Source organism: Thalassophryne amazonica, chromosome 1 (genome assembly GCF_902500255.1).
Source record: "Thalassophryne amazonica chromosome 1, fThaAma1.1, whole genome shotgun sequence".
Lineage (NCBI taxonomy): Eukaryota > Metazoa > Chordata > Actinopteri > Batrachoidiformes > Batrachoididae > Thalassophryne > Thalassophryne amazonica.
Genome location: NC_047103.1, coordinates 86,451,772 through 86,472,088, shown reverse-complemented (window position 1 = coordinate 86,472,088; position 20,317 = coordinate 86,451,772). Strand labels below are relative to the sequence as shown.

Genomic DNA, 20,317 nt, shown 5'->3' with positions numbered 1-20,317 from the left:
TGTATCACTTAATCAAGTCTGAAGTGAGGAGTGGAGATGCCAACTCCTCCAACTTCCACAAACTCGGCTACAAGCTGCAAGTGTACAAAAGGTTAACGACTGCAAAAAGCTCGATTCAAAAAACGTGTGCGTACGGCACAGAACGGCTGAGTTGGTTTACCTTCAGGGTAAACTGATAACTCGGCAGAGTTCTGATGTCTCTCCCAGGCTTTTATGGGTGGTGGTGATGAATGATGAATGACAGCTGTCAGCTCCAGGCTCCTGGTGGACTTCCTGCGGCAACTGCGCCCTCTGGTGCCTAAAACCCGACAACAGGTAGGCCGCCCTCTGGAGGTGAGCCAGCAGGACCTCCTCTTCAGGCGGCCCACACAACACAATCGTGGTTATATAATGCATGTAGTGAGGAAACTGATCCAACACATTGAGATTATCACAGCAGTGTTACGGGTGTATTATGAATGCATCGCACACGTGTTGTGCGTGCACGGCATCTGCATTGCGGTCATAAAATAAGCTCACTCGGGCCATCGGCATCACTATTCACACCAACAATACAGCCTCTGGAGTATTTGCTGGACTTGGACAAGCTGATCACAGAGTTAATGTTCTTGTTGTCATGCGAGGGTTAACTGTTCATGAGTTTGGGGAGCGGGGGGGGGGGGTGTTCTTTCATACAAACTGTTTAAAGGGACATTAGTGTTGTGGTGGAAATTACGGCAATAGTGTGGGACAACTACATTTTGTTTAAAAAAAATCACAACAGTTGTATGACATTGAATACCCCAATTATGTTTAGATTATTTTACTGATATTTTATTCAGAGATATTTTAAAACATTAGAAAAAACATTTCTTTACCATTCATTTTTATCATTGAAGATCAAAAGTCTGGGTGTGGGACAAGCACAAAACGGCAATATTTGCATATAATGATGCTGAAAAAAGGTGAAAAAGTCATCATAGACTACTAGAACAAATTTCTTAACACACTTTCATTGTAAAGATAACTATAAAAGTGTGAAATTTCCCCTTTTTTCTGTTTTTCATACAATATGATCAAAGGACATAATAAGTACCCGTAGTCTAAGAATCACCCTTATATGTTACTTCAGTTATATGCCTTCTAAACAGACCAGGGGCCTCATGTACAAAGACTACTGCAACATGGCATACGCTACGACCCTGACACTGCCATATCCAGATATGTCAAAGTGTGTAAGCATGGATCTATGCACGTTCCGTTTGTACATCCCACTGAACGTGGTATTGTGCGCACATGCAAACGTACCAAACTCCTCCTTCTCCACATTCCTATTTAAATATGCAAATTCATGTAAATAGTCCCTGGGACATGGGATTCCCCTCTGTCCGATAATTCCACATGAACACAGAAACAAAATTATACTGACTGTGATCTACAGATGACTGGAAATGGCGTGGAGACATGCAGGGATAGTTTGTTTGGTTTCCCTCTCAAATGGAATAAACATGAAATGGAAATAAAGTTAGTAGGAGTGTGTATGTGAGGCTGTAAATGCTCTGCACTCAGAACAGCGCACACACACTGAAGTTAAAACAAATGAGGTGCACTGACACTGACAATGTGACATTCACAACTTAACACATGTTTATTGACAAATACTGAACACAGGGAGACAACTGGGGGCCTATTAAGAAGTAATACAGCTCTAGTTTCACCATCAAGCAAAACAAAAAGACATTAATAATAATAACAGAAAACATATCTTAATGTGCACATGCCCAAATGTGCCCGCGCTAGTTTTTGTTTGTAACAATTACAGAAATAAACTATATATTCACTAAGCAGCCACCCATCGCACACCATGCCAGCCCAACCCAATGCATTTGTGCATTGCATATGATTTGACCATTGATGGAATGGAAATGTTTCCTATTAACAAAAACAAATTCCACATGTTATAGCAATATGTGTGTGCAGTCACTACCTCTGATTACATTAGGGAAACCGGTTCTCACTGCAAATTGCACTTTAATGTTGGAATGTGATGTACCTGGATGACATTTGATTGACTGTGTTCCACACAGCTTGCATGGCTCGGCTCAAAGTTGACTGGCACGCTCCTGACCGATCAGCCAGTTTTCTCTGGAATGCCCCTGTTGCCAGGCTCCCCAGCATGGTCAGCACCTGTGTTGGCACAGACAACCCCTGGCTTCTTGCCATATTGCGCTCTGGCCCGGCCACAGTAACAGTGGCCTTGGTAATTGAAATGGGCTAATGAACCAATTATCATCATTTATATTCCCTGAATACATGTTCACCTTGGATTGCACCATTTGCAATGTCCTCTAACAATGCTATACATACACCACGGTGATGTGCGTACGCAGCCTTTGTACACGAGGCCCCAGATCTTCCTGCACCATACATTTGCACATGCATCAAGATAAGCTCCTTGGAGTTAATTTCAACTGTTCGATTTAAAATCAGTTGTTAACTGTGAATATGAATTTCAGAGAGATCACTGCCACTGAGCCAAGCTATCATTAGGTTGTGAAACCAAAAGAAACTTTTCCAAGACTACGTATGTAAAATATTAGGTGTGACCAAATCATCCCTTTGGGAGGTTAGTAAATCCCAAATCAAGTTGGAGTAACACAGACGTGGGCCATGGTTCAATGATGTAGTCTAGCCAGGCACACCTTTTACTATTGGGTGATGAAGGAGGAGGCATTCAGAGTCAATCCCAGCTGGGACATAAACTGATCACCTTCCAAACAGAAAGCCAGTGTTCTAACCATTGAACAATCTCATCCATTGGGTACATTTTATAAATAAAATCAGGAACCGATGAGCATACTGATACCAAAATGCATGGAAGGCAAAGGGTAGCAAATGTGTTTGATGACAGAAATCTGCTCTGTAGTGGGGGAGGAAAGCTGGCCAGATCTACTAAAGGAAGTCAAAGTAAAGAATCAAGTAAAGTTAAAAGAGTAAATACAAAGGATGTACCACAGGATGTAATATATTATGGAGGAGGAAGGGTTAGGTTTGCAAATAATAATGATAATAAAACATTCAACTCAGAGGTACGTCCCGGAACCACATTCTTTGTACAAATGGGATGAATATCAAATTGCCCCAGCTTTATCAATATTGAGTTACAGTGACTACAGAGTAAGTTTTTTTTTTTTTTTTTTTTAATTTGCTTCAACTTTATTATTCTGTTACTACATGTTGTTAAAGGGCTGCTGTTTATAAACTGCAGTCAGTCAACATTGATTCCGTCCTCTTGAAATTAAACCCTCATAAAATCCTCTCTAACAATGCTGCACTACGTCCTGGTCTGACAGACACATGACATCACTTAACATGGAACAACCTGGCACTTTTAGTGGTGACTGAAATGTACATACATTATGCATTGCTACAATTAACAAGCCAAGGTCTGACTGCTAAATGTGGCAACAAATAACAATAGCAGCCAGAATCTGTCTGCAGGTCTTGTTGCAGGATACAGTATGTGTAGATCTTTGTGGTGTCATAAATGCAGTTCTTAAAATTGTAGAAAACAGAGTAAAAGCAAGTAAGGGATTTTGGATTACAACTTCAGTCAAGCCCATAGGTTTGTGAATGGTGACACATTTTTTCTTGTTTTGGTTCTGTACACCACCAATTGAAATGAAACGATGTGCTTGAAGTGTACACTTTGCCATACTGTCGTACTGTACATATTTTTTAATGATTGATATAAATGAAGTCTGAGACATGCAGTACTCAGCAACTTGAACATATTCATGTATCAATTCCATGACTTGTTGGAAGCAAACTGGCTATAAAAGTGATTTGTATTAACATAATCATATGTATTTATTTAACATAATCATATTTTTTATTTTCATCTAATTACTTATTAACTTGAACAGTGGAGGAAAATGATTGTATTTCCAATTCTTTTGGGGTTTGTTAAAGCTGGAAGTCTACATGACAACAGTAGGGAACATGACAACTCCATTGTCCAAATAGTTATGAACCTGCCTGTGACTGAAATTTTAACCAAAAAATGTATTCTTCCTTGTGTTTTCATGTACACAGAGAATGCATTGCCCATGCTCTCCTCTTTGGTTTAGCAGAGGAAATAAAGATTTACAGTACACGAGGACACAAAAATAATAATTTCAAAATTCAACAGTTTGTATTTTCAAACAAAAGCTCCATTTAAAAAGGTATTTTTTTTTTTTTTGAAAGACTGGACATGTCAATCTCAATTCAATTTTCAATTTATTTTCATTTATATAGTGCCAAATCACAACAGAGTTGCCTCAAAGCACTTCACACACATCTCAGGTCTTTGTAAATAATATCATTGCTAAATACTTGGAAACACATTCTGTTGGAAATGCCTGTAGTTTGTTCAGGGTTTCTATACATTTTCCATTTTAAAATTCCAGATTTTTTCCATACTTAACTTTTCAGACTTCTGAGATGTCACCCTACAAATAACTCCTCATTTTTTTAAATACGTTATTTAAAAATCCAACTGTATACATGTACTGTATGACACATTGTTGCATATCACCATATAATATCACCATATACGTAATATGCCATATAATGTGGCATATCACCATATAATATGGCATGTCATAATATTTAGTACAGTCCAGAATTTGTATTAGCACCCCTGAGTAAGTAGGGTGCTTGTACTCTTACAAATCAATTAAAGAGGAATTTACAGCAGGCCACGGAGCAGGTGATTAGAGACCCTGCAAGGCTTATGACAAATGTGGATGTGGAATCCTTTAGCTTAGTGGGGAAATTAGTGCAGAAAATCCACTATTGTGATAGTGTAGTTTATCTGCCAGGGAGGGAATTTCAACAAGTTGAGACTGTGGCCTGCTTCCGTAGACGTGTCCATAAAAATCATAGAGGGATATGATTTGCAAACTTATTACCCATTACTATATTGGATGATGTTGAAACTGAGGATGGCCCAGTGGTTGTTCCAGCAATAGCAAAGATTTTGTGTCTACTACCTACAACGCACGTGGAATGTCTCAAACCTAAGCCTACTTCTAGGCATGTTATATATGCTACTCTGGAACTGCCCCTAAATCCAAACAGATCAACTGTCAACCCCACTGAGGTCCTTAGTCTGGGTCTCATTAACATAAGTTCACTGTCCTCAAAATCATTATTAATTAATGATCTAATTATTGATCATCACTTAGATATGATTGGGTTATGTGAAACCTGGCTTAAACTTACAGCTGTCCTCCCCTTAAATGAGGCCCGCCCACCAGCATATACATTTAGTCATGACCCTCATGATGCAAATTAAGGCCAGGATGTTGCTCTTATTTATAAATCCAGGTTTAGCTTAATACCTATTGGGGGTCACAAATATAACTTGTTTGAGCATCTGATTCTCCGCTCTGCTCAGGATATTATGCATTGCCAAGGTCAGGAGAATAAAAATCAGCCGTATTACCTTGTCACTGTATATAGGCCTCCTAGCCATATTCTGAATTCTTAGATGAATTTGATGCTTTCATCTCTAACTTGTCAACTAGTGCAGATAACATTCTGATCATTGGTGACTTTAACATTCATATAAATAAGCCTTCTGATCCTCTCTGCAAATCATTTATGGAAACTGTGGATGCATTACGATTTCGGCAATGCATTCGGGACTTGACGCACATTAGTGGAAAGACCCTGGATCTGGTTCTGGTTCTTACATGTGGTATTGCTGTCACGAATACTGACATCATGCCTCTTACATCAGTGATTAGTCACTTATTAAGTTTACAGTTTTGCTGAGGTGTTTAGTGGAACAACAACCTTATATATCACTACGGCGATGCATCAATCAATCAATCAATCAATTTTTATTTATATAGCGCCAAATCACAACAAACAGTTGCCCCAAGGTGCTTTATATTGTAAGGCAAGGCCATACAATAATTACGTAAAAACCCTAACGGTCAAAACGACCCCCTGTGAGCAAGCACTTGGCGACAGTGGGAAGGAAAAACTCCCTTTTAACAGGAAGAAACCTCCAGCAGAACCAGGCTCAGGGAGGGGCAGTCTTCTGCTGGGACTGGTTGGGGCTGAGGGAGAGAACCAGGAAAAAGACATGCTGTGGAGGGGAGCAGAGATCAATCACTAATGATTAAATGCAGAGTGGTGCATACAGAGCAAAAAGAGAAAGAAACACTCAGTGCATCATGGGAACCCCCCAGCAGTCTAAGTCTATAGCAGCATAACTAAGGGATGGTTCAGGGTCACCTGATCCAGCCCTAACTATAAGCTTTAGCAAAAAGGAAAGTTTTAAGCCTAATCTTAAAACTAGAGAGGGTGTCTGTCTCCCTGATCCGAATTGGGAGCTGGTTCCACAGGAGAGGAGCCTGAAAGCTGAAGGCTCTGCCTCCCATTCTACTCTTACAAACCCTAGGAACTACAAGTAAGCCTGCAGTCTGAGAGCGAAGCGCTCTATTGGGGTGATATGGTACTATGAGGTCCCTAAGATAAGATGGGACCTGATTAATCAAAACCTTATAAGTAAGAAGACGAATTTTAAATTCTATTCTAGAATTAACAGGAAGTCAATGAAGAGAGGCCAATATGGGTGAGATATGCTCTCTCCTTCTAGTCCCCGTTAGTACTCTAGCTGCAGCATTTTGAATTAACTGAAGGCTTTTCAGGGAACTTTTAGGACAACCTGATAATAATGAATTACAATAGTCCAGCCTAGAGGAAATAAATGCATGAATTAGTTTTTCAGCATCACTCTGAGACAAGACCTTTCTAATTTTAGAGATATTGCGTAAATGCAAAAAAGCAGTCCTACATATTTGTTTAATATGCACTTTGAATGACATATCCTGATCAAAAATGACTCCAAGATTTCTCACAGTATTACTAGAGGTCAGGGTAATGCCATCCAGAGTAAGGATCTGGTTAGACACCATGTTTCTAAGATTTGTGGGGCCAAGTACAATAACTTCAGTTTTATCTGAGTTTAAAAGCAGGAAATTAGAGGTCATCCATGTCTTTATGTCTGTAAGACAATCCTGCAGTTTAGCTAATTGGTGTGTGTCCTCTGGCTTCATGGATAGATAAAGCTGGGTATCATCTGCGTAACAATGAAAATTTAAGCAATGCCGTCTAATAATACTGCCTAAGGGAAGCATGTATAAAGTGAATAAAATTGGTCCTAGCACAGAACCTTGTGGAACTCCATAATTAACCTTAGTCTGTGAAGAAGATTCCCCATTTACATGAACAAATTGTAATCTATTAGATAAATATGATTCAAACCACTGCAGCGCAGTGCCTTTAATACCTATGGTATTAAACCAACTCCTCAACTAAGTCTGAACTCGAAGCTAGACTGCCTGATGTCTTAGCTTCACATCTGGCAAATACCCAGTCAGTAGACAGACTTGTGGTTTAAACTCAGCACTGAAAACTACACTTGACATGATTGTGCCACCTGTGTTAAAATGGTTCAATGATTACCTGCGTGACCTCAAGCATAAGGCTAGAGGTCTAGAAAAGAAGTGGCGTAGTTGAAAATTAGAAGTATTCCACCTTGCGTGGTGTGATGCTATCTTAGTCTATAAGCATGCACTGCTGGCTACAAAGTGGACATATTACTCTGATCTGATCAACAACAACAAGCATAACTCAAAGTTCTTGTTCGACATGATGGCAACACTTATTCATGGACAACCACCTGTAGTTCGCTCTCCTTTAACGTCACAACATTTCTTTGATTACTTTGACAAGAAAATAGAAGACATTAGGTTAAACATATCCCAGCATGCCTTAACCCAGCCACTACACCCTGCTACTGAGGTGGGCACCATTACTGAGGTATTACCTAGATTTACAGAATTTGATAGTATCTCACTAAGCATGCTGATGAAACTTGTAATGTCAACAAAAAGCACAACCTGTTTATTTGATCCTATACCAACAAAACTGTTGAAGGTCCTATGGCCCACTCTTGGGCCAACTGTGCTGGAAAGTATTAATCTTTCTTTAACTTCTGGATCTGTTCCTAATTGTTTCAAATCTGCAGTGATTAAACCATTACTTAAGAAACCTAATCTTGACCCTAGTGTATTGAAAAACTATCAGCCGATATCAAATCTATCATTTTGCTCTAAAATTCTGGAAAAAGTGGTATCACGGCAGCTTGTGGACTATCTTAGTGTAGTCTGTAGTCTGCTTTTAGAAAATATCATTCCACAGAGACGGCTCTCACTAAAGTGGTGAATGATCTTATGCTTACAATGGATTCTGACACCACTATGGTTCTGGTGCTGTTAGATCTCAGTGCTGCATTTGATACAGTGTATCATCATATTCTACTTGATAGGCTGGAAAATCATTTTGGGATTACTGGGAGTGCCCTTGCATGGCTGATGTCATACCTGACCAGTCGTTCTCACTGTTTTGTACAGTAACACTACCTCTAACCTTAGTGACATGAAATTTGGGGTTCCACAGGGGTCTGTCTTAGGCCCCCTGCTTTTCTCCCTTTATATAGCACCCCTTGGGCACATATTGTGGCTTTTTTGGATTACCTTTCACTGCTATGCTGATGATACTCAGTTATAAATGCCGATAACTGCTGATAATCTTGTTCACATAAAATCCTTAGAAGATTGCCTTGCATCAGTAAGAAGTTGGATGTCCAGAAACTTCTTACTTTTAAACTCTGATAAGACTGAAATGATGGTTCTTGGTCCAGTGAGACATCGGCATCAATTTGACCAGTTAACGCTCAGCCTAGGCTCGTGTGTCATACATCACACTGACAAAGTGAGGAACCTTGGGGTAATTTTTGATCCTACATTGTCCTTTGACCTCCATATTAGAAATATTACCAGGACTGCTTTCTTCCACCTGTGAAATATAGCGAAGATTTGTCCCATCCTGTCTATGGCTGTTGCTGAGACCCTGATCCATGCGTTTATCTCTTCTAGACTGGACTACTGCAATGTTCTATTTTCTGGTTTACCGCAGTCTAGCATTAGGGCTCTCCAACTGGTTCAAAATGCTGCAGCCAGACTTTTGACACAAAGCAGAAAGTTCAACCACATTACACCCATTTTGGCATCCCTTCACTGGCTTCCTGTTCCAGTGAGATCAGATTTTAAGGTTCTGCTACTAGTCTATAAAATTGTTCATGGACTGGCACCTCCCTACCTAGCTGACCTAATTAAACTTTATGTACCGGCCCGGGCTTTGCATTCTCAGGTGCAGGACTACTTTCTTAAGACGCACTTATTTTCTCTTTCGTATGGCTAGCATACTGGTATAGTTTTGTTTTATGCTTTTTACCACTTTTTACCGATACCGCAGGGCGTTCCTCCCTGCTGCTGTCAGACTGTACAATAACACTGTGAAATAACCATGTGCAATAATATGTCCACAAATCCCGTGCAGTATTAATATGTCCACAAATCATGTGCAATAACAACTCGTTTACAAATCCCAGCACTAATGTCACCTTATCACATCTAAATTCCACTAAGATGTTCCTGTCTTTGTCAATTCCAATCATGTTTATGTATGTATATGTTTCATCATCATAACATTTAAATTATTTTCATCATTACACATTTGGTAATACTGTTCAGGTTATATGATTGGTTGATTTCACTGTCCATTCATAACTAGGAGCGCAGAGCGCATTTGTTTTTTTTTGTTTTTTTTTTCTCTTTCCCTTTTTGTGACAACCAATCACAGCTCTTAGAAGACTGTGTCATACCTAGCAATGGGGTCAACCCCACCTCCTCACAAACATAAAAGTTTCTGTCCACTCCTTGCTCAGAGTTGCTCTCAGACACTTCCTGGATCACTCTTAGGCTAGGATTCCTTGCCAGGAATTTTTAGGCTTACACATAAGGCTTTACACATAACCAAGACGCGTTACGAATGTCATTTTTCTGTCATTCGTGACACATTCCTGACATTCTTAATGTGACTTAACGCATCTGAATAGGTTTCTTAATAGGGCGTGTTGGTGCGTGATATTCTTGATATTCGTGGATCATGTTTTTGCCTGTCAAAAAATCTTCCATGAATGTCACACACCACCCTCATTTCGTCTCACATCGTGGAGGTCGCAACTGAGCGTATTGATCCATCTTGATGAGTATTGATCCTTAATAGAACGTGACAACGTTCATAGTGGTTCCTGTGATGGTTCTTGGAGCCCAAACTGTCACGCGTTATTACGAAGTGACACGGAAACTGTCAAGTTTTGACACGACTTGTAACGCGGCGTCACATTTCACTCTGCGCCACAACGAATCAGTTTTCTGTCACGTGCGCACAATTAAACTCGGCTCCAAATGTCGTTCCACAGTTCCTGCTGAAGCTCCTCAGGACGCTCCTGCAGGTGTTCCACCTGCTGTTGTAACCGATGAGCGGGAGAACGAGTCTGAGCAACCAGAGGAGCGAGAGGAGACTCACGTGCAGCCAGACATCTCTGAACCTCCTCCAGTCCGGTGGAGGAAGAAGCGCACGCACAATTAAACCTTGCTGCACCGCATTCAGTTTGATTGCTGATACCAAGTCGGCTAAAAGTCTAATTTCAGTGCTCTTCAGCGCGAAACGAGAGCAGCATGAAGCCACACATCTGGCTCTGTCCTCCTCCTCCTCTCTGCGCCACTCCATGGCACAGAGCCCAACTACGCATGCAGTCACAAAGTTCTTCTGAAAAACTGGAGCGATCTGAATTCGGTTGGATGAATATGGGTGTGTGTGGAGACAATTCACCTCGTTCACAATGCACAATGTGACAGAACATAACGATGTGCTGTTACGCGCAATAGCGCACAACAACACGGAACATTATTCTTGACCATGCGTAATGGTTACTGATAATTCTCCAGCAACACGTGCCATAACGTGCTGTAACGTGTGGTAACAGGTTGCAACAGTTCCTGAGGACACCTGACGCCTCTGCCCCGAATCATCACATTCGTGATCAGCGGCCAAGAATGTGTACTTCGTGGCATTCGTGACTTGTCGTCGTTTTTTGTAAACGCAGCATTAGGAGCTATATGCTTCTTGGATATGGGCCCTGTGATGTATGTACTTAATCCTTTGGAAAGATGTATATTTTCACTCTGTTCAAGATTTTCCACAACAATCATCCATCATCATGTCAACCAAGGACGTCTCAAAAGTACTTATTACATAAGTATGCAATAACCAAATATTATATAACTTATTAATCTGCAAACTTCTTGCTTTTAAAAATTAATTTGTGTTCACAGGCTTGATCATTAATTCAGCAGTTTTAAAGTTGCAACTTATTTGTGGAAGTTAGGCTTTCATAAATCAGAATTCAGTAGAAGTTTGAAATATGGCATGCATGCTCACAATTTTCTAGATGTTTCAAGTACTTTTTCCTGAGCACGCAGCTGAAGCATAAATATGTCATAAAGTTCCACCGAGATCTTCTTCTTGTGTCCTTTCTCATATTGAGAAAGGACACACATGTCGGGCCGGACATGTTAGGCATGTTAAATCATTTAAGATGTTTACTTCATTTCCATATAAATATATATATTTGTTTTTGTTTACTATATCATACTTTCAGTGGATCAACAATTTGCATACACCAATAAGAATGCCTCTTTAAACAGCATAGTTATTCCAAAAATTGAGTTGTAAATTATTCTGAATGTCTAATTTTGCATAATATGGGGTCAAGTGTGTAACCTTCGGCTATATTTAAGGACCTACATGAACAACCCATTCTTTCTTTCAGTTAAGAGGAGAAAAAAAAAACATCTAAAGGCTGCTAGAGGACAATTTTCTATTTTCTTAAATCAGGATCCTCCTTGAGTACCATCTCAAAAGGATTTATGTTACCATGAGCAACTGTAAAATCTATTTTTACAGAAAAAATAAAAATCTAAAAAAGACCTTTTGACCATCCAAACTTGACATTATTGAAAGAGGTCCAAATTAACTCTAAGAATTACCATAATTTCGGGACTATAAAGCGCATCTGAATATAAGCCATATCCACCAATTTTAAAAAGAAAAAAGAAATTGTACATAAATAGGCTGCACTTGTCTATATGCCACAGGTCTCCATGTTGTTACATGAGATATTTACACAGAAAGACGTTAGGCAGAAACATTTTTTAACTTTTACAGTAATTAAATACGTACCGTAAATGCTTTTTTTTTTACGAGCACATCGTCTGTTGTGCGCACGGTGTCACGCGGCGTCTCCACAGCGGAGAACTGAGTAATTTTAACTTTTTTTTTGTGGATCATGGCATAATATCATCTCGTGCAGCCAAGATTGCCTGGTGTCTGTAGGAAATGAGATGTTAAGGCGCATGGGGGGGTGAAGCTTCACTGACTGATCTTACGGTGCCCCTGTAGCGCAAAGTGCCACAGGGACTTTTCTTTAGCCACAACAAGAAATTAAAGTATTTTCAGACGTCATTTTCTTCAGAATGTGTTGATGAATCCACTAAAGCTAACAGGTAAGACTTTATATTTATTTTCTGTGTGAATTTATGTTGCATGAGGACCACAGCTTTCAGCCAATTAATGGACAGCATCAATTTATGTATTTAGACTTGTGAGAAAGCCTGTAAAAATCTGTTTGTTCAAAAGGATCACCACAACCACAGGTTCACAATTAAAGGCCCATTTACACGAGCATGCCTTTGCTTCACGCAATAGCATGACCTGTGTTGTAATGATCCCACTCGCTGTGTTCACAGCTGGACGCTGTTCTTTGTTCTACCGGCTGCCACGTGCTCTGTGCTGGACACTGCGTATGTAAAATAATTATTTCATAGGGGATTAATTTTTTTTTCTGCAAATTGGCCATTAAAAATGGCTCTAATCACTTCCTGAATCACAGAGGAAGCTGCAGCCGGAGCCGTTTGCAGCCTAACAAGCTTCAGAAAGCATTTTGAGCCATCTGGAAAGGTAATTATTTGTCTTGCTTACATCGTCATGGCTTGATAAAACAGTTGCGTGTTTTTTTCCTTCTTGTGTGCAGCTGCTAAAGTATGTTTATAACAGATTTAACTTCCTTCAAACGAGCTGCGCTCTGTTGCGATGCGCTAACGTCACCACTCACTCTGTTCACTTCTTGTTTACTCCACTTGATGAGCTGCACATAGTGCTGGTGATTAGATCGTGCCACATAGCATGACATTTGTGCATGAAAGATGTTTTTGAACATTTCAAAATTCACTGTGTGTAATAGCACGCACAGGTTGTTGTGTGGGCCGCCAGAAGAGGAGGTACTGCTGGCCCACCACCAGAGGGCGCCCTGCCTGAAGTCCGGGCTTCAGGCACGAGAGGGCGCTGCCACCACGGACACAGCCGGGAGTGACAGCTGTTACTCATTATTTCCTGACAGCTGTCACTCATTCTTCATCATCTCACTCCATAAAACCCAGACGTCATCTCCACCTCATCGCCGAGATATCGTACTTCATTGGAGGTAATATCCTCAGCCTGTGTGGTAAATTACTAATCTATCTATTGTGAGTGTTTGCAGGAGTACCGGTCCTTAGTTTGTGGAGGCTGAGTGAGTGCAGACGGCACTCTTTTCCTCTGAAGGATCACTGCTTAACACGTATTGAGTGAGAGGTGGAGGTGGCATTCCCACCATAATTGTTACTGGGTGTACACACACCCATACTTGACTGTCTTTGTTCTCGCCAGCAGTACCAGATCCGACAGTCGGGGATGGTGATCACCTGGGAATTCGGGACTTGGCGGCTCCAGTATTCACCAGGTTCGGTGGCGGCGGAAATCGTGTGGTTCCGGCTCTTCTCAGGACAGACGTCTTCTCCTCCAGCCTGCCCACACGTCACCTTTGTGGATTGACTGTAATCGTATTCTGAGATTGTCTGTATGTTCGTTGTGCTCCTTCACAACATTAAATTGTTAATTTTTGGCTCATCTATTGACCGTTCATTTGCGCCCCCTGTTGTGGGTCCGTGTCACTACACTTTCACAACAGGATATCTCGGCCAGTGTCATGGACTCCGAGGGGCATCACCCGGCTGTTGAACGACCAATGGGAGAGCAGGGAGCGCAGGCGTCTGCAGGAGGCGTGATTGGTGAGCTGCAGCACATTCTCACCGCCTTTACGGCTCGGTTGGATCAAATAACCGAGCAAAACATCCTCCTGAACCGCAGGGTGGAGGCTCTCTCCGCGCAGGTGGCGGCGAGCGCTCAGGGCGCTGCTGCAGCTCCTCCTCCTGCCGACCCTGTGCAGGATATGAACGTTCCAGTGGTGGTTCAGCAACCCCTCCCACCATCCCCTGAAGCATACATAAGCCCTCCTGAGCCGTACGGAGGTTGTGTGGAGACGTGCGCGGACTTTCTCATGCAGTGTTCGCTCGTCTTCGCACAACGTCCCATCATGTACGCGTCAGATGCTAGTAAAATAGCTTATGTGATTGCTCTGCTTCGGGGTAAGGCACGCGCCTGGGCTACGGCGCTCTGGGAACAGAACTCACGGTTGTTATCAGCATACACTGGGTTTGTGGGGGAGTTCAGAACAGTGTTTGATCACCCTAACAGCGGAGAGACCGCTTCAACAATGCTGCTGTCAATGCGACAGGGGCGCCGGTGCACAGCCGAATATGCAGTCGACTTCCGCATCGCGGCTGCGAGGTCCGGCTGGAATAACGTTGCGCTCCGCGCCGCCTTCATAAACGGACTGTCATCGGTCCTGAAGGAACATCTGGTAGCTAAGGAGGAACCGCGGGATTTAGATGGGCTTATCGATCTCGTTATACGGTTAGACAATCGGTTGGAGGAACGCCGTCGGGTGCGAGGCGAAGGACGTGGCCGGATACGCGCCGCCCCTCTCCCTTCCAGGTTCGAAAAGGGGCCGCCCTCCCCACGCTCCACAGCCGCAGCACTCCGTGGGGCAACAGCTCCCCCTGCTGGCGTTGTTAGGGAAACGCACAGGGCCAAAATGAGGAGGCTGGTCCGCGGGGAGTGTTTTCTCTGCAGCTCTAAGGAGCACACACAGAAAAACTGCCCCAAACGGCCACAACTACAACCGCCCTCAGAGACTGGGCTAAGGGGGGGTCAAAACATTCACGTGGGACACACACAGATTGCCACATGACTCCCAGTTACAATCCTGAGCGGGGATTTAACCCTTCAAGCCCCAGCACTGGTGGACACAGGGTCAGAAGGGAATTTGCTAGACAGCAGATGGGCAAGGGAGGTAGGGCTCCCTCTGGTGGCGCTTCCTTCGCCATTGCAGGTGCGGGCACTAGATGGCACCCTCCTCCCTTTAATCACACACAAGACACAACCAGTAACTCTGGTGGTGTCTGGAAACCATCGGGAGGAGATTGAGTTTTTTGTAACTCCTTCTACCTCCCGCGTGATTTTGGGCTTCCCTTGGATGTTGAAGCACAATCCCCGGATTGATTGGCCGTCTGGGGTGGTGGTTCAGTGGAGCGAAACCTGCCATCGGGTGTGTTTAGGATCCTCGGTTCCTCTCGGTTTACAGGCTAAGGAGGAGGTCAAAGTCCCGCCCAATCTGACGGCAGTGACGGTTGAGTACCACGATCTTGCTGACGTCTTCAGCAAGGATCTGGCACTCACCCTTCCCCCGCACCGTCCGTACGATTGTGCCATTGATTTGGTTCCAGGCTTTGAGTTCCCATCCAGCAGGCTGTACAACGTCTCACAACCTGAGCGCGAATCAATGGAGACCTACATCCGGGACTCATTAGCTGCCAGGCTGATCCGGAACTCCACCTCCCCGATGGGGGCAGGTTTCTTTTTTGTGGGCAAGAAAGATGGCGGACTCCGTCCATGCATTGATTACAGGGGGCTGAATGAGATTACGGTTCGCAACCGATACCCGTTGCCATTGTTGGATTCCGTGTTCACCCCCCTGCATGGAGCCAAAATCTTTACTAAGCTGGATCTTAGAAATGCGTATCACCTGGTTCGGATCCGGAAGGGAGACGAATGGAAGACGGCATTTAACACCCCGTTAGGTCACTTTGAGTACCTGGTCATGCCGTTCGGCCTCACCAACGCCCCCGCGACGTTCCAAGCCTTGGTTAACGACGTCTTGCGGGAATTCCTGCACCGATTCGTCTTCGTTTATCTGGACGATATTCTCATCTTTTCTCCGGATCCTGAGACCCATGTCCAGCATGTACGTCAGGTCCTGCAGCGGTTGTTAGAGAACCGACTGTTTGTGAAGGGCGAGAAGTGCGAGTTTCACCCTGATCCGGCCAAGGTTGCGGCGTTGAGAGATTGGCCCCAACCAACAAGCCGTAGGAAGCTGCAACAGTTCCTCGGTTTCGCTAATTTCTATAGGAGGTTCATTAAGGGCTACAGTCAGGTAGTTAGCCCCCTGACAGCCCTGACCTCTCCAAAAGTCCCCTTCACCTGGTCGGATCGGTGCGAAGCCGCGTTCAAGGAGTTGAAACGACGGTTCTCTACTGCGCCAGTTTTGGTGCAGCCCGACCCTAGCCGCCAGTTCGTGGTTGAAGTGGACGCCTCTGACTCAGGGATAGGAGCCGTGCTATCCCAGAGTGGAGAGACTGATAAGGTTCTTCACCCGTGTGCCTACTTTTCACGCAGGTTGACCCCGGCTGACACAGCCGGGAGTGACAGCTGTTACTCATTATTTCCTGACAGCTGTCACTCATTCTTCATCATCTCACTCCATAAAACCCAGACGTCATCTCCACCTCATCGCCGAGATATCGTACTTCATTGGAGGTAATATCCTCAGCCTGTGTGGTAAATTACTAATCGATCTATTGTGAGTGTTTGCAGGAGTACCGGTCCTTAGTTTGTGGAGGCTGAGTGAGTGCAGACGGCACTCTTTTCCTCTGAAGGATCACTGCTTAACACGTATTGAGTGAGAGGTGGAGGTGGCATTCCCACCATAATTGTTACTGGGTGTACACACACCCACACCTGACTGTCTTTGTTCTCGCCAGCAGTACCAGATCCGACAGTCGGGGACGGTGATCACCTGGGAATTCGGGACTTGGCGGCTCCAGTATTCACCAGGTTCGGTGGCGGCGGAAATCGTGTGGTTCCGGCTCTTCTCAGGACAGACGTCTTCTATCCTCGAGCCTGCCCACACGTCACCTTTGTGGATTGACTGTAATCATATTCTGAGATTGTCTGTATGTTCGTTGTGCTCCTTCACAACATTAAATTGTTAATTTTTGGCTCATCTATTGACCGTTCATTTGCGCCCCCTGTTGTGGGTCCGTGTCACTACACTTTCACAACACCGGTGCCCCTCTGGCATCCTGTGTGCACCAGTTAAAGACGAGTTTACTCTCCAGCATGACACAACACGACACAGGTCGTGATGTGTGGTGAAGCAAAGGCATGCTCGTGTAAATGCCCCTTAAGGCACTGTTGGAGTTGAAGGCATCAGATAAAAATGTGATGTCACTCACTTTGAAGAAAGCACTCATCACCATGGACTGAAAGGTTGCCAGCCACTGATGTAGCTATTAGTCGAAAAGCCAGAAAAGAAAAGTTGCATAAAACTTTATAATTGATCACCATGACAAAGGCTGGACTCTTTTTCTTTGTATTATTTGTGGTATCATGATTCTTTTTAAGATGGCACCAAAGGAGGAACCTGGCTTGTTGAGATCTAAAATTTTGCTCTGGAAGCTGTGGCTGCCCCCGCCCCCAGTCTATATTCTAGAAGCCCTGGAACTTCTTGCTGTGAGACAAGACTGCTACCACCATGACACCATGCCATGCTGCCCCAGTTAACTCCTAATTTTCCCATTTATTCAGTTAGAGGATTTTAGGAGTAATTCCATGAACTTCTGACATGTTCTGGAATCACTGGCACAGTGGCTTCATGGGTAGCACTGTTGCCTCTTAGCAAGGAGGTCATCAGATTGCTTCCCACCTGGTCCTTTCTGTGTAGAGTTTGCATGTTGTTCACGTGGGTGCCCTCCAGGTGTTCTGGCTTCCTCCCACTTCCAACGACAGACATGTTAGGAGAATTGGAATCTTTTAATTGTCTCAAGGTGTGCATGTGAGTTTCTCCATGCAGCCCTGCGATTGGCCAGTGTCCTGTAAAGAGTGTACACTGCTTCACAGCCCTTTGACTGATGGGATAGGCTCCAGCACTCCCTCCCCGCACTCCGGCCACATGATGCTTGACAGCGTGGTGTTCAGTTAACAACCTGCCGCTGAACACCACAAAAACAAAAGAAATAATCATGGACTTCAGGAAGAACAGGGCTGACCCAGTTCCGCTCTACATCCAAGGGGACTGTGTGGAAAGGGTCAGCTCCATCAGGTTCCTGGGAGTGCAGCTCTCTGACAGCCTCTCCTGGACTGCCAACACCACAGTGGTGGTGAAGAAAGCCCAGCAGTGACTCCACTTCCTGAGGGTGCTCAGGAGAAACAGTCTGGAGGAGAAGCTGCTGGTGATGTTCTACAGAGCCAGAGAGAGTGATTCTGATTCTGATTCTGACTGGAGAAAGTGAGTATAGAAAATGAGGGAATGTTCTGGAATCTTCTATGCCGTTTATAGGCATTCACCATGTAAATGGCTGACTCATTGAAAATCTGCAATTGTGAAGAAATACTGAAATTAATAGATCTTCAATTCCATTTTAAAATAACTTTATATGAAAATGAAGGAGGGATTCAAATAAACATAACACTCACCTTCAACCACTTAATCCAATTAACCCTGGACAGGACTCCAGTCTGTCACAAGACCACGTATAGACAAACACATTCACACCCACAGGCACACTTACAATTTAAAGTTTCCAATCCACCTAACCTGCAAGTCTTTAGATGTGGGAGGAAGTCAATGCACCTGGAGGGAACCCACACAAACATGGGGAGAACACTCAAACTCCACACAGAAACACCACAGGTGGGAATCGATCCCATGACCTTCTTGCTGTGAGGCAACCATGCTAACCACTAAGCCACTATGCTGCCCCTAACATAACACATTGTTTGAGGAAAAGAAAAATGTACAGTTTCAGAAAATTGACTTTGAAAGACTTTTTGTCAAGGTATATGTAATCTATCTCTGCAACCGTGTGTGTGTGTGGGGGGGGGGTGCACAAGGGAAATGCAAGAGAAACCAGAATATATACCAGGGAGACATTTCTCTTTTTTTCATTTGCTTTTGTTTCAGTTTCATTTTTTTCCTAATTTTTAATTAGTTAGAAATTAAAAATATATACGTATATAAAATTTCGAAAATACATTAAAGACTGGTTGTTGGAGAGCACAATTTTAGTTGATGTAATGTGCACTGGAGTGGACATACTGTATCTGAGTGTCATGATTGCATTTGGTGTGAAGTTGGCCAAAATCTGTTTATGCCACTGCTATGAAAATCCTGGGATAGATTGTGGTCCAGTATATTTCCACATCAAACTTACCAAACAATGACAATGTCTGAACCCTGTGTCAGTACCACAGGTGAGAAAAAAATTGATTGAGAATCTGGCTCTTAATCTCTAAAGCAGTGATTATCTTTCAAGTATTGCACTGACAAGGTGCGACACTGAGTCTGGATGGTTTCATTTTGATTTAATGAGTTTTTAAATTGTAATAAAATGCCATAGTCATTAACATGTTCATGTCATCATGGTCATACTATAATTTGTTAAATGTTTCTCTGTTTGTTCTGAGTCCTTAAAGATCCTTGGTTTGAATTGCACCAAAGTTGGAGCAAGTATGATGAAAGGTCAGTTTTGTTTTGTTTTTTTGTTGTTGTTTTCGGTGAGGTTAAACATGCCCAAGGTCATTATTAGAGGTCAAGGTCACTGGAGTCCAGGGTAATCATGAAGTTTTTTGCTCCAGTTTGAACTAAAATTTCTCCACATATTGAAGTGGATTCTGGAATTGCCCAACAAGAGTTGATTTACTGGCCTATTTCTACCAGGTCCTTTGGTTGATTTCTACCAAACATGATTAAATTTCTCGACAGAAAGCACACAAGAGATGACCCTCTGCTCCAACAACAGGACTGATATGCTGCCACATCAATGGGCTCTGCCATTCTCATGCCAACCTAGTGGTCTATCAGTAATCCTGTCAGACCAAAGGGCCCTGTCCCACTGGTGTTTAGGAGGATTTGCGGATGGAATGCGCACAAAAGTGGCCCACATCCGCCAAACAACCGCAATAACCGTGTAACATTCCTGTATGAGTCGGCCGCCATCCGAACACATCCGTGATCATCCACAGAGGCACACATGTCCGCAGCCAGGATTTTTGAGCGGCTCAAAAATCCTGCTGCGGATGAGATCCGCATCAC

The 20,317-nt window shown here is 43.3% G+C and overlaps 1 protein-coding gene and 1 long non-coding RNA gene across 2 annotated transcripts in view; both read left to right on the top strand.

The window, feature by feature from the left end:
• kcnh2b (potassium voltage-gated channel, subfamily H (eag-related), member 2b) overlaps positions 1-20,317 on the top strand; it is a 1,340,040-nt gene that overhangs the window by 352,460 nt on the left and 967,263 nt on the right. The window lies entirely within an intron of this gene.
• Positions 17,508-20,317, top strand: part of LOC117512207 — a 35,305-nt gene continuing 32,495 nt past the window's right edge. Inside the window, exon 1 of the long non-coding RNA XR_004561243.1 lies at positions 17,508-17,519. This is a non-coding gene — a long non-coding RNA (uncharacterized LOC117512207). The remainder of the gene's footprint in view (positions 17,520-20,317) is intronic.